This window comes from Triticum urartu, chromosome 3 (genome assembly GCF_003073215.2).
Source record: "Triticum urartu cultivar G1812 chromosome 3, Tu2.1, whole genome shotgun sequence".
NCBI lineage: Eukaryota > Viridiplantae > Streptophyta > Magnoliopsida > Poales > Poaceae > Triticum > Triticum urartu.
This window is the reverse complement of record NC_053024.1, coordinates 33,697,596-33,711,206: the sequence shown is the minus strand read 5'-3', so window position 1 is coordinate 33,711,206 and position 13,611 is coordinate 33,697,596. Positions and strand designations below refer to the sequence as shown.

The window sequence follows — 13,611 nt, the reverse complement described above, 5'->3', positions numbered from 1 at the left end:
CAAAAAGCATTGATATTAAGCATGCAATTGGCCTGTTTTTAGAATAACCAGCCAACCTCTATGCAAAAGGGAAACTGACATGGAAAAAACAACTCCAAGAGCCGGCAGAAAGAAAAAAAAGCAATTGCCCACAGGAGTACAATCACTGAGAGTTGCAATAATTGTTATAGCATTATCGAACCAAAATCTAGTTACCAAAACATGACAGGAAGTACAACATTAGAGTGAGATTGTGCACCTGAAAGAAGCGACTGTATATTCTGGCAGCCCCAGATTGTGTAATTGCCAGGTTTGAGGCCCCTATCCACCATTTCATCATACAACTGGAATGCCTCTTTATATTACCTACCAGGAAATACCCTTCTATCATGACACTAAAAGTTGTTTCATTTGGTACTAGATTGCTGTCAATCATCTTATTAAACAACCGAGAAGCTTCATTTGGCAGAAACCATTGATGAGGGTTGTTAACGTATAAGTAGTCCATGCAACAACCTTCTCAGCCATCTCTGGTGGAGTTCCATGGCACTGGATAGGCCCCCTTCTCTATATAGACCGGCTATGAGTGGAGAATATGAAGCTACATTCAGTGTCACTCCTATCTTAGCCATCTCACCCAGAAAGGCCGTCTGCCATGTCCAAATCCTCCTGTTTTGCAGCAATCATTAATTAAGGAAATGTATGGATAAACTGTCATTCTGACTCCCTTCTCCCGCATCCTATCAAACATATGAAGTGCATCCTCCATCACCCCCTTTTGCAAAGTTCAATGTATCAGCATAGCATAAGTCACCTCATTTGGCACCAGACCCCTGTCTAACAACTCACTGAAAAGCCTGTCTGCCTCACCGAACATACCATTCTCGCACAGGTTATCAGGCAATGCATTGTATGCAAATATGTTCGTCGCCATACCCTCTTTCGTAGCCTACCAAGCAGAAATGAGCAATTGACCTCTGATGGCACGAAAGCAAGCCTGGCCATGTCGCCATTCTCAACGCCATTTACAGCTCCTCTGTCCAACAAAACCCATACAGCAGCTCCCAGTCACCACCACGTTATTCTTTACCTCGGCGGCTACCACTGCCTCCTGGATGCGTTGATTCTTGCCCAATCCATACAGCAGTACATACGACACCACGCTGACCTTGACCCTCAATCCTCGCCACGAGCCTCTCCGTGCAGTGATATTCCCTGCCTCGCTGTAAACCCGAATCCCAGCCGTGTAAACATGCTCATCCAGGCGAACACCAGACTGCGGCATTTCATCGAACAGGACACGGGCAAGGGTGAGCTGACGAAACTTGACAAGGGGGAACGATATGTGGGAAGCCGCATATTGGTTCGGAGTGATGCGGCGTGCGGGGAAGATGGCGAGACTGACGGCGTGGGCATGGGAAGGAAAGCGCGGGGAGGAAGAGCCAGAGCGGGGAGACGGTGTGGGGAGGCAGGAGCAGGAGGAGCGAGGAGACGTGGGCGGGGGCGAGGCCGGTGTAGGGCGCGGGCGGGGCGTCGTGGAGGAGGTCGGCGAGGAGCTCGACCATGGCGGAATGGGTGCGGAGCGAGGGGCCGTCGGGCCGGCGGTGAGAATCGCCGGAGCACGTGCCGGACGCGGCGGGTGCGAGCTATACTACGATGAGCTGTGGCCGGTACGGCGCCGTGTACAGTGCAGAGTGTGTGCCCGTTGGATGACGAATCAACGCCCCACAAAATGAACTGTGAGGGCGTGCTCCCCTCCCCAAACGCCGCGGGTGTGTCCGGGCGGGCTCGCTGACGATGCATGGACAGCTCCCATTTCCCTCACTTCATAATCACGAACCCTTACAAATTATGTTGATTATACGATACTAGTAAGCATGCACGTACAACACACGTTTAACCATGCAAAAAAAATAATGGGATTTTAAGTGTTGGGTTCATAGTTCAACCATGAGCAAGGGTTATGTGGGTGTCCGGTTTGGCAAAGTAGTCTTTTAAAAACAAGGTTTGGCAAAGTAGGGAAATGATATTTCCGTGTCTTGTATAACCATTGTGAAAAACAAGAAACCAATCAAAAAAAGACTTAATAGGTATTTCATTACTCAAAATCCTCATAACATAGGCACATCGAAATCAATAGATTACATCAACCATAGAGTTATGAATTCACATTTCCTATGGTACATTTTCATAGAATTTATATATATGCATGAATCAAAGGTCAACAAAAACAGAGGTGCGGCATCTAAAAAACACAAATGCTCATCATCTTCGCAGCTGGGAATGTGAATGGTAAAAAAACAAAGCACCATTCAGTTATTAGATTTTTTTTAACAGTGGAGAATGGTACCTATTCATTCAGAAGAATATGACACTACAATTTATTGTCTTGATTGATCACCTCAACTTCTTGTTTCAACCTCCCTGCTGTACTGATGATGTTCCTTGTACTTGTCATGCGACTGCTCAATGCTTCTAAAATCCCAACACAATGAAGAGAATGAAACCCAAAGCTATGGACAAAATGACCTAAAGAACAAATTTGTACGGTACTGCTTAAAACAACAAAATTTATGAGGTTAGTTTTTAGAAAACATTTTGAGATAGAGCATAATTGTCTCAACCTTACTCATATGTTTTAATCAGTATAGAGTATGTACCTGAAACAGATTGCCTTTGACCACATCGTTTTTCTTCATCGATGTGCTTCTCTTTAGATGAAAGCCTGTGGACAAAACAACACCCAGATTTGAGAAGCATGGTGGCTACTTTCTGCAGAAAACACAAAGGGGCAATCTTATTATCACTGATTCTATATGGACTATTGTGGGTTTGCATCCATCTAAAATAACCAATAAAAAAGCTTTTGCAGCTTAGTACAATAAGAAAAAACTTGAGGGCAAGGCCACGAGCTGGAAGATGACATTCGCCGGAGGCAATAGACAGCTCCAAGCTGACCGCTTGCACTCCTCAGATGAACTACACATTAGAAGCATTTTTAGATAACAAAAGAATACATCCCTTGTGGTTCTCTAGGAACTTGGAATGACAACTTACTGTTGGAAATATGAGTAATTTACCAAATGATTTTATTAACAGAAATATTAGATAAAGCATGACTAATATAGAAGAGATAAAACAAGTCATGCGTTCTGACAGAGAGAAGGTAAATAGCTTCTGCATATATGAACCGTAGCCTATCATATCTAAAGCAGACAGTATAGCAAGTAGCATACATGAAGTAGAACCTAACATGTGTAGGACAAGGACTAGAACAAGGAACTGCGGCAGAACCTTTAACAGGAAAGAGAAGAACACGTACGGGACAGCAGCAGCAGAAGCGCTGGACTTGGGGTCGGTGTCCTCGCCTGCCATGTCGTCGAGGAGGTCGTGGACGTCGGGGAAGTAGTCGTCGGCGACCGGATCGTCCGTGATGAAGCAGCCAGTAGTCGCGCTGAGCGCTCTCCAAAAACCTTATCACCCTTCTCCCGTACAGGACTCAAAAGGTGTGGTTTCGGAGGCCTACTGTCCCGACCTGCGGTGCACGCCACAAGCCGGGATGGGGAAGATCGTAGCAGCAGCGCAGTGCTCAGAAACTTTATGGCAAGAGGAAGGGGATCTTCTGGTGTGTCTCTCTGGAGAGGAGCGACCTCTCTTATATAGGCACAGGAAAAGGACGCGAAGAGGCTGCGGCGGGAGGTGAAGCAACGAAGGGAGACGAAGCGAACAGGCAGCGGCCGAAGAGGCGCGCCGTTCGAATTCAGCGTCCACTACAGAAAAACGTTTCAACTCCCACGTGACCTTTCGTATACCCGTCGTGCGTGGCAAAAATTTAGACATCGGCTCGGCTCATTCCCGCAACCCGCGGCACGGCGCGGCGAGGCGGGCAGCGGAGGAGGAGCGCGCGTGGATGTCCCTCTTGTTCTCATGCTCATACATGTGGGGAAAGAACCTCCCTTATAAAGAGGTCCAACTCCCTCTAAACTAGCAATGTGGGACTAAACTTTTGTTCCACCTCTTGCCTTGCACAAATGGGCTGCGTGGGCCTCTAGGATTTATTAGGAATTTCTGAAACTGCTATTGGGCTAGGCCCAAAATAGACAAAATTCCAGCAATCCCCCACCAGATCCTAGAGGCACACAAAAAAATTTCTTTGGTTCCAAATCACTGTTTTATATACCGGTACTGCAGTGGAGACTGTTAAGTTGAACTTCCACCTAGAACTCTATGCTACACTAGTAAGCAACTTGAACAGTGGACTCGGCCTTGAACTGCAAGTTTTTTGCGAATCTAGCTTCACATAAAGCCTTGACCAATACGTGGCTACCGTGGGTCTTCCCCGCGGGTGGAGCTTATGCGTCATACTCCGTGACCTTTCATGAGTTTATTAGAGAGAACCCTACTCTCATAGATTGCGATGTTTGACAATCAGACTCATATAGGTGTGTTCTTCAAAAGATGTTCTGCAGGATAACATCTCTGCTTAAATAAGCCACTTAGAACACATTAAGATATACATCAACCTGCCATGCAGATAAGGAGAGTATTGCATCTTCATGGAGTGGTATTGTGAATAGTAAGGATACTCTCCTCTCAGTTGACCAACAGCTTGTCTTCCACATCTAATCCATGGGATCTTCAATCACAAAGAATAGGTTATCACTGTGAACAACTCATATTGTGGGTCTCATACCCATCTCCCTCGATGCATTATCTATCACATTATGTGATAGACCCTTAGTAAAAGGATCTGCCAGATTTTTAGACGTTTGGATATAATCCAATGCAATAACTCCGGAGTTTTTCATTTTTCTGACAGACTTTAACCTTCTCTGAACGTGTCTTGATGACTTCATGTTATCCTTTGAGCTGCTCACTTTCATGATCACAGTTTAATTGTCGCAGTTCATAAGGATACCCGGTATAGGTTTCTCAACAACCGGTAAGTCATTCAAGAGCCGACGAAGCCAATCTGTTTCGACCGTAGCTGTATCTAGTGCTGTGAGTTCTGCTTCCATTGTTGACCTCGTTAAGATGGTCTGCTTGCAAGACTTCCAAGAAACAGTGCCACCTCCATGAGTGAATACATAACCGCTCGTGGCCTTTATCTCATCAGCATCTGAGATCCAGTTTGAGTCACTATACCCTTCAAGCACCTTTGGATGCCCGGTGTAGTGAATTCCATAATTTGCAGTGCCTTTCAAATAACGCAAAACTCTCTCTAGAGCTTTCCAATGCACATCTCCTGGTTTTGAAACAAACCGACTCAGTTTGCTAACAGCAAAAGAGATGGCAGGTCTTGTAGCACTGGCTAAGTACATAAGCGAGCCAATGATCTGAGAATACTTCAATTGGTCTCTAGCAATTCTTCGATTCTTTCGAAGCAACACACTAGCATCATATGGTGTTGGAGAGGGCTTGCAGTAACTATAGCCAAAGCGACTCAAGATCTTTTCCACATAGTGAGATTGAAGCAATGTAATCCCACCATCATCGTCTCTCAACAACTTGATGTTCAGAATGACATCAGCCACTCCTAAATCCTTCATCTCAAAACAACGAGATAGGAAATCCTTGACCTCCTTAATAACATTCAGATTGGTTCCGAAAATCAGTATGTCATCAACATACAAGCACAGGATAACTCCCTCGCCCCCACCATGGCGATAGTACACACATTTGTCAGCTTCGTTCACAACAAAGCCTGCAACTGTTAAAGTTCTTTCAAACTTCTCATGCCACTGTTTGGGTGCTTGCTTAAGTCCGTACAAAGACTTCAGCAACTTGCACACTTTCCCTTCCTGACCATCTAGTACAAACCCATCTGGTTGTTCCATATAAATTTCCTCGTCCAACTCTCCATTTAGGAAAGCAGTCTTAACATCCATTGATGAACGAGAAGACCATGCGAGGCAGCTAGTGAAAGTAGAACTCGAATAGTGGTCAGTCGAGCCACAGGTGAGTAAGTATCAAAGAAGTCTTCACCTTCCTTTTGGGTATAACCCTTAGCCACGAGCCGAGCCTTGTACTTTTCAATAGTACCATCAGGCCTAAGCTTTTTCTTGAATACCCATTTGCATCCTATAGGTTTGCACCCATAAGGACGATCAGTTATCTGCCAAGTTTCATTTGCCAAGATGGAATCCATCTCGCTACGAACCGCTTCCTTCCAGTAGTCAGCATCTTTAGATGCATAGGTCTCTGAAATAGAACTGGGAGTGTCATCTATGAGGTACACAAGAAAATCATCACCAAAGGTCTTTGCAGTCCTCTAGCTCTTGCTCCTAATAGGAACTTCATTGTTCTCCTCCACAGGACTTTCAAAGTGTTCCATCGAAATTGTGGGCTCGGTAATTGTAACTGGTTCTTGATTCGATGAACTAGGCATCTCCTGATTAGATGAGGTAGCCATATCCTTCATGGGAAAGATATCTTCAAAAAAAGTCGCATCATTCGACTCCATGATCGTACCAACGTGCATGTCAGGTACCTCAGATTTTACAACCAAGAATCTATAGCCAATGCTATGAAAAGCATATCCCAGGAAAACACAATCCACAGTCTTTGGTCCAAGCTTCCGCTTCTTTGAAATTGGAGCATTGACTTTCGCTCAACAACCCCATGTTCGTAGATAAGAGAATTTTAACCTTTTCTTCTCCCATTCCTCGAATGGAGTTATCTCTTTGTTCTTTGTGGGGACTCGGTTCAGGACATGACATGTTGTCAATATCGCCTCCCCCACCATGCCTTGGAGAGACCCGATGTATCTAACATGGCGTTAACCAAATCAGTTAGAGTACAGTTCTTTCTTTCGGCCACCCCATTTGACTGAGGTGAGTAGGGAGGAGTCCTTCATGGATTATACCATGTTCCGCACAAAAAGCATCAAACTCATTGGAAAAATACTCTCCACCACGGTCGGACCTAAGCCTCTTGATTTTTCGATCAAGTTGGTTTTCCACTTCAGCTTTGTAGATCTTGAAAAAGTTCAAAGCCTCATCCTTAGATTTCAGAAGATACACACGGCAGTATCTAGTGGAGTCATCAATTAACGTCATGAAATATTTCTTTCCACCTTTTGTCAACACACCATTCATTTCACATAGATCTGAATGTATGAGCTCTAGTGGTGCAAGATTTCTTATTTCCGCAGTCGTGTGAGACTTATGAGGTTGCTTAGCTTGCACACATACTTGACACTTAGATCCCTTGACGGTGGTGAAACTAGGGATTAAGTTCAACTTCGCTAGTCGCGACATGCAACCAAAGTTAACATGACAAAGACGTGAATGCCACACATTGGATTCACTATTGTTGCAAATATGATTAACAACTTTATTGCAAACGTCTGATAAGGATAAACGAAACAAGCCTCCTGACTCATAGCCTTTACCAACAAAGGTTCCATACTTGGATATTACAAATTTATTCGACTCAAAGACAAGCTTGTAGCCATCTCTACACAGAAGAGATCCGCTAACAAGATTTTTATTGACGGAGGGGACATAATGCACGTTCTTCAGCCGCACGATCTTCCCCGAAATAAACTTCAGATCGACCGTGCCAACACCACGAACAGAAGCACTTGAACCGTTGCCCATCAGCACGGTTGAAGTCCCTGCAGTCTGATAAGACGAAAACATGGAAATATCACCGCATACATGCACATTAGCACCCGTGTCAATCAACCAGTCAGGAGAATGACATACTGAAAGAATAGTGGGAAATATACCATACCCAGCATCCTTCATGTCAGTGTCTCCAATGACAACATTAGCGGTCTTGCCGCCTTTCCCAGGATGACGCTTGTCATAGCGATTAGGGCAACTAGGAGCCCAATGATCAAGATCCCCACACACATGACAAGCACCTTTCTTCTTGCCATTCTTCTTCTTGAAGTTTGTGTGTTGCACAGCCTTGTTCTTCCCATTAAACTTTGCTTTTTCATCAAACTTGCCCTTGTTCTTGAACTTGTGGGGCTGGAAGTTCTGCTTCTGTACCACATTGGCACTAGATCCTCCCTCAATACCTCGAGCACGTGTCCTTTGCTCTCGCCTTTTCTTCCACATCAAGAGTGCCAATGAGATCCGGGACGGAAAACTCCTGCCTCTTATGCTTCAGCAAGGTAGCAAAGTTCCTCCATGAAGGAGGAAGCTTAGTGATGATACCTCCGGCAACAAACTTGTCCGGTAGCATACAATTGAAGTGCTCAAGTTCTCTAGCAAATGACTGTATCTCATGAGCTTGCTCAACCACGGAGCGCTCTTCAGTCATCCTGTAATCATAGAATTGCTCCATGATGTACAGCTCAGTGCCAGCATCCGAGACCCCAAACTTGGCCTCGAGTGCATCCCACATATCTTTTCCATTATCAATTAACGCATAAGCATCAACTATGTTCTCACCAAGAACACTCAAGAGAGCAGCCTTAAACAGAGTATCCATTTTCTGAAAAGCTTATGCCTGTTGAGCATCAAACTCTCCTTCAGGTTTGCCGAGAGTGGCGTCGTAGCAACTCATGGTTTGAAACCATAAGACTGCTCTCACGCGAGTGGATACCCTCAAACATAGGAGGTCTCATGGAAGCAGCAAAACCACTTGGGGTAAATTGCCTATAGTAAGGTTTTTGGATTGTTGGAAATATGAGCAATTTACCAAATGATTTTATTAACAGAAATACTAGATAAAGTATGACTAATATAGAAGAGATAAAACAAGTCATGCGTTCTGACAGAGAGAAGGTAAATAGCTTCTGCATATATGAACCGTAGCCTATCATATCTAAAGCAGACAGTATAGCAAGTAGAATATATGAAGTAGAACCTAACATGTGTAGGACAAGGACTAGAACAAGGAACTGCGGCAGAACCTTTAACAGGAAAGACAAGAACACGTACGGGACAGCAGCAGCAAAAGCGCTGGACTTGGGGTCGGTGTCCTCGCCTGCCATGTCGTCGAGGAGGTCGTGGACGTAGTCGTCGGCGACCGGATCGTCCGTGATGAAGCAGCCAGTAGTCGCGCTGAGCGCTCCCCAAAAACCCCACGTTGTGCGTGGCTAAAATTTAGACATCGGCTCGGCTCATTCCCGCAACCCGCAACCCGCGGCGCGGCGCGGCGCGGCGCGTCGTGACGAGGCGGGCAGCGGAGGAGGAGCGCGCGTGGATGTCCCTCTTATTCTCATGCTCATACATGTGGGGAAAGAACCTCCCTTATAAAGAGGTCCAACTCCCTCTAAACTAGCAATGTGGGACTAAACTTTTGTTCCACCTCTTGCCTTGCACAAATGGGCTGTGTGGGCCTCTAGAATTTATTAGGAATTTCTGAAACTGCTATTGGGCTAGGCCCAAAATAAACAAAATTCCAGCACTTACTAATACCAGTTCAGTAGCTACAATCAATTTATTCTCTTGAAACATCATCCCCTATGGTTGGCTCATGCTACCCAGCCCTATTTTTAGAAAATGGTGCTAAGTTCTGTAATAAGGTACCATATTTGGAACAGGTTTAGGTAAACAACTCTAGAGATTCATTTTTCTGCAGGGAAACAACTAACCTCTTTAAGAAGTAACCATGTCTTCCTTTCCTCCTTGAAGTCCTAGAACTGCAGCCCCCAGTTTGCCCATTGCAAGAGGAGCAGCAGCAGCAGCGCCATCGTCTCCAGGACTTCTTTTAGAAACTCGTCTCTAGCATAATCTACAGTTTCACTCCTACCCACACATAGGCTGACATGCTCAACACACGTTAGTCTTGCTAATCTACAGTTTCAGCCAAACAAGCCTTGAACCATTTTTCCGGACATTCGAAGAAAGCTCTCAAATTTCCACAAATGAATCAAAATCATCAAAGGAGCAGGTAAATAAGTAAACCCATGCAATTTACAAAAATCATAATTAATCTTGGTTTGGCACATCCTTTGCAGATTCCGTAGGCCTAAAAATATCGCCCTCAGTCAATAATCTGAATAGTTGACTGCAAGACCTGCACTGGACACATGACAGGTCTGATGAGCACTGCAAATTTCAAGAGGTTTCTATAATAATTATGGAAGTGTTGAGAAGTGCCTAGTACACATAATGAATAGATTCCCAAAGAACCATGGCTCCAACAGTGCATGCCAACGCATATAATTCATTGATTGGCTTCCAATGGATAAACATATTTTCTGCCTGTAATGCATAATATGTGGATTCTGTAATGAGAATTTTGTCAAGTACTTGCAGGAAATGGAGAAAAGGGCTGCTGACCTTATATGGATGTAGTATAACACACTGATGAATGATCAATAGTTTTAATTTTACAGTTTGTGTGCACCTTATATGGAGGTAGTGGTACCTGACCTTCTGCAGCTCGTAGAAGATACACACATGGATTAATCTCAACACGCCCATGTCCAAGTCTTCTTTCATCCGCAACACCCAGACAACATCGCTTCCTGGAGAATATAACCTATAAAACGTATAACCATCTCCAAAGACAAAGAATCTCATCTCCAAGCTGCAGCCGATCCAGAGATTAGTCAAACTGCAGATATTAACAGTTTTTCATACATGCATAGTCATAAATTCAGTTTTGATTGCCTAATCTTGGAGCAGTTAACTGTTGGATGCAAGTTATCTCAAAGATAAGTTCAGAAAAGGCAATTAGAAGATGTTTTTCTTTTTAATCAGGAAAGAAAAGGCTGGGATCACAAATTGGTAAATGGAAGAACCTCCATTGGACACTCTACAAATCATTGTCAGACTTAGCAGATCAAAATTAGAGATGGTGAATATGACTTGAACTGGTCGATGCTTGCATGTATGTTGTTAGCTATCAAATCTTCATCAGAGAATAAACTCCTCTACCTTGTAGTCACAACTTGATGGTTTTTTTCAGATTTTTGTTGTGGCGACCTGCCAACAAATCATTCGGTACAAACATATGATATTTTTACTGGAAATTCATTCTCAGTACAAATCACCAAGCAACACAAAAACAATAGCAGCTGCTGCCATGTTTCAAGGAGCGGTTGATTGCATAGTGAATCTCATGGTACAGAAAAAGTGAGTTGTTGATTGCCTAGTGAATCTCATGGTACAATAAAAGTTATTTCTTAAAATGGACAACTTCCTCCTTCACTACCACAAATTACATTCGAAGACCGAGCACAATATGGCGACATGTTTCAAAAACATAATAAGGAAACCAAAAACTATGGTGACATGTTTCAGAAACATAACAAGGAAAACCTGTGGGTATTCATGCCTAGAAGCATTGATACTTGTCTGCAAGCTGGCTCTATTTTGTGCCGCGGAGCCACAATAAGCTTGTTCATGGAGGGAAACTGAATGAGCTATTGGATTCTATTCTATATACGTACGTTCACCTGCAAATTTGCTAGGGGGTCTAAAAATAGTAACCTTGAACTAAGTAGACCAAGCTAAGCACATAGACTTAATTTACTGAAGCAACACACGGGGTAATAGGAAACGAGATGTCTAACTATTGTGACATTCATACCATTGTATTCACAGTTGTTGTTTGATGTGCAAAGGAATGTGCCTGCATGTTCTACCTTCGATTTTTCTTACCTTATTTCTGAAACTTGTGGGTCGTCTTTATCAGAAGTTCAGAACCTTGTCTGCGTGGTTATAAACATCTTATTTCTGAAACCTGCGGCTCTTCTTTATGAGGACCTTTTTTGCATAGTTATAAAAGGTTAAAAACATATGAAAAGATTAGTAACTTCAACAGGAGCTCTAGAATTTGTAGATAGACAAAATAGAAAAGAAAGAATGAGACGGGAATGCTATTACGAACACATGCTATATATGTGAAAATTAATAAGCTCTATTTTAGAAACACCACTCCTGACTGGAGCTTAAAACAAGATAGTAGAAGCATGAGCCTCCAGTGCTTCTGAATTTTCTTTAAACTCTACGTCTAAGCTTCCTAGTTTACTGTGATTGTCACTTTGCCAGATATACACACACTGACTTGTCAAATAATAGAACAGTATATCCAACATCACCATGACAATTAAGGTGCGGCTCCACATTTTTTTGTTGACAAAAATAAAAAAGCAATGAAACTTAAAAGGCAGCATGGACACAATCAAGCATACCAGCCCACTTCCGACTACACCAGACACAATCAGCTGCGCCGATCTCCATCTAGCATAGAGCTAGACTAATAAACACTAAATAGACATGACGACACAATGGCATGGCCAACTAAAATAGAAATCTGGGGAACCATATGACGAACTCCGCCGATGTGACACAAAGTCATTGATGATAGTAAAGCAAAAGACCAAATCTAACACAGCCGCACACCTAAACACAAATTGACACCTCAAACCGCCTGGTGAAGCTAAAACTACCATGCTTTATATTCAATCATAAAAAATGCTTTTGTACTAAGCGGTGAAAATTTTCTAATTTCCAGAACTGATGGGTTCGGAGCATATTACCCGGATGAGGAAATTGCAAGAACAAAAATATGGAAATAACACATGAAAGGTTGACAAATGAAAAATATGGATCCTTGCCTTAATGCATCACAAGTTCAAATCCTTGGCACTCAACTCGGCAAGTAAATTCGGAATCCCCACATCGAGCCATTGGACCTGCATTTACAATTTCTTCTTCAGAATATAGTAAACTCTGATGTGTTCTTTCATAGCTGAAATAGAACAGCAAAAGCTAATTCTTCCAGCAAGGGAGATAGTAGATAAATTATAATATACTATCATGAAGACTACATGCAAAATATAAGGTAAATAATGTTCAGTTTCAGAGTTAAAATGTGATCAGCCGAAAGAATATCCTAATTTCACATGTGAGAATTAACCAGTTAAATTTGTACATCAAATAATATCATGGCTGGGAGCGTGGGAACAATGATAACCTGAATAGCACCCCGACGGCCATGACCCAGCTGGCAAAAATTCATCTAGACATGACTAAAATACAAAAATGACAATCACAAATTAGTAAACACATCAAGCAAACCTACATTGAGAATTAAATAACAGTACATCCTATAAGAAAGACCTACGAAAAGGACGAACACCACAATGATCCACACCAAACCCATCCAATCAGCAATAAAAGCACCTAATCTAAACCCCCAATGGTCCGCATGAACGGCAACACGTGAAGATACACATAGAAGCATCCACCACTACGGCCTCTACCCTTTAATCCCCACATCCTACTGACCGGCCCAATCGAGCAAACTGTCAGCGTCAACGGCGACACGTGAAGATACACATAGAAGCATCCACCACTACGACCCCTACTTTAATCCCCACATCCAACCGACCGGCACAATCTAGCAAATAACACCAGAACACAAAGAAAGGAGGAATGAAGGCCCGAGAAAAAAGAACGCACCAGAGTAGCTGTCCACCCCAGCGAGTCAGTGATGCAGTTACGGATCAACAATTAACAGAAAGTACGAACTTTCACGGTTCGCCCGGGCGGCGCGTGGACGGGCGGGGGCGGCCCGGGCGGCACGTGGACGGGGCAGGGGCGGACCAGGCGGCGCGCTGGCGGCCCGGGCGGCTCGGCTGGGCGCGGCGGCCCGTGGACGGGGAGGAGAGGGGCCGGACCGGGCGGCGCGTGGACGGGGCGGCCGAGCGCCTGGAGA

General features: G+C 43.9%; 1 long non-coding RNA gene across 2 annotated transcripts; it reads right to left on the bottom strand.

Moving 5' to 3' along the window:
• Positions 1 to 2,353: 2,353 nt before the first annotated feature.
• Positions 2,354 to 10,714, bottom strand: LOC125547807. Of its 2 annotated transcripts, none has more exons than XR_007300785.1 (4): positions 10,312 to 10,714; positions 9,533 to 9,957; positions 2,640 to 2,704; positions 2,354 to 2,454 (listed from the first exon to the last, which is right to left on the bottom strand). It is a non-coding gene; the product is annotated as an uncharacterized LOC125547807 (long non-coding RNA). The 2 variants fall into 2 exon arrangements; XR_007300786.1 differs by having other exon boundaries at positions 10,317 to 10,714.
• Positions 10,715 to 13,611: the final 2,897 nt, after the last annotated feature.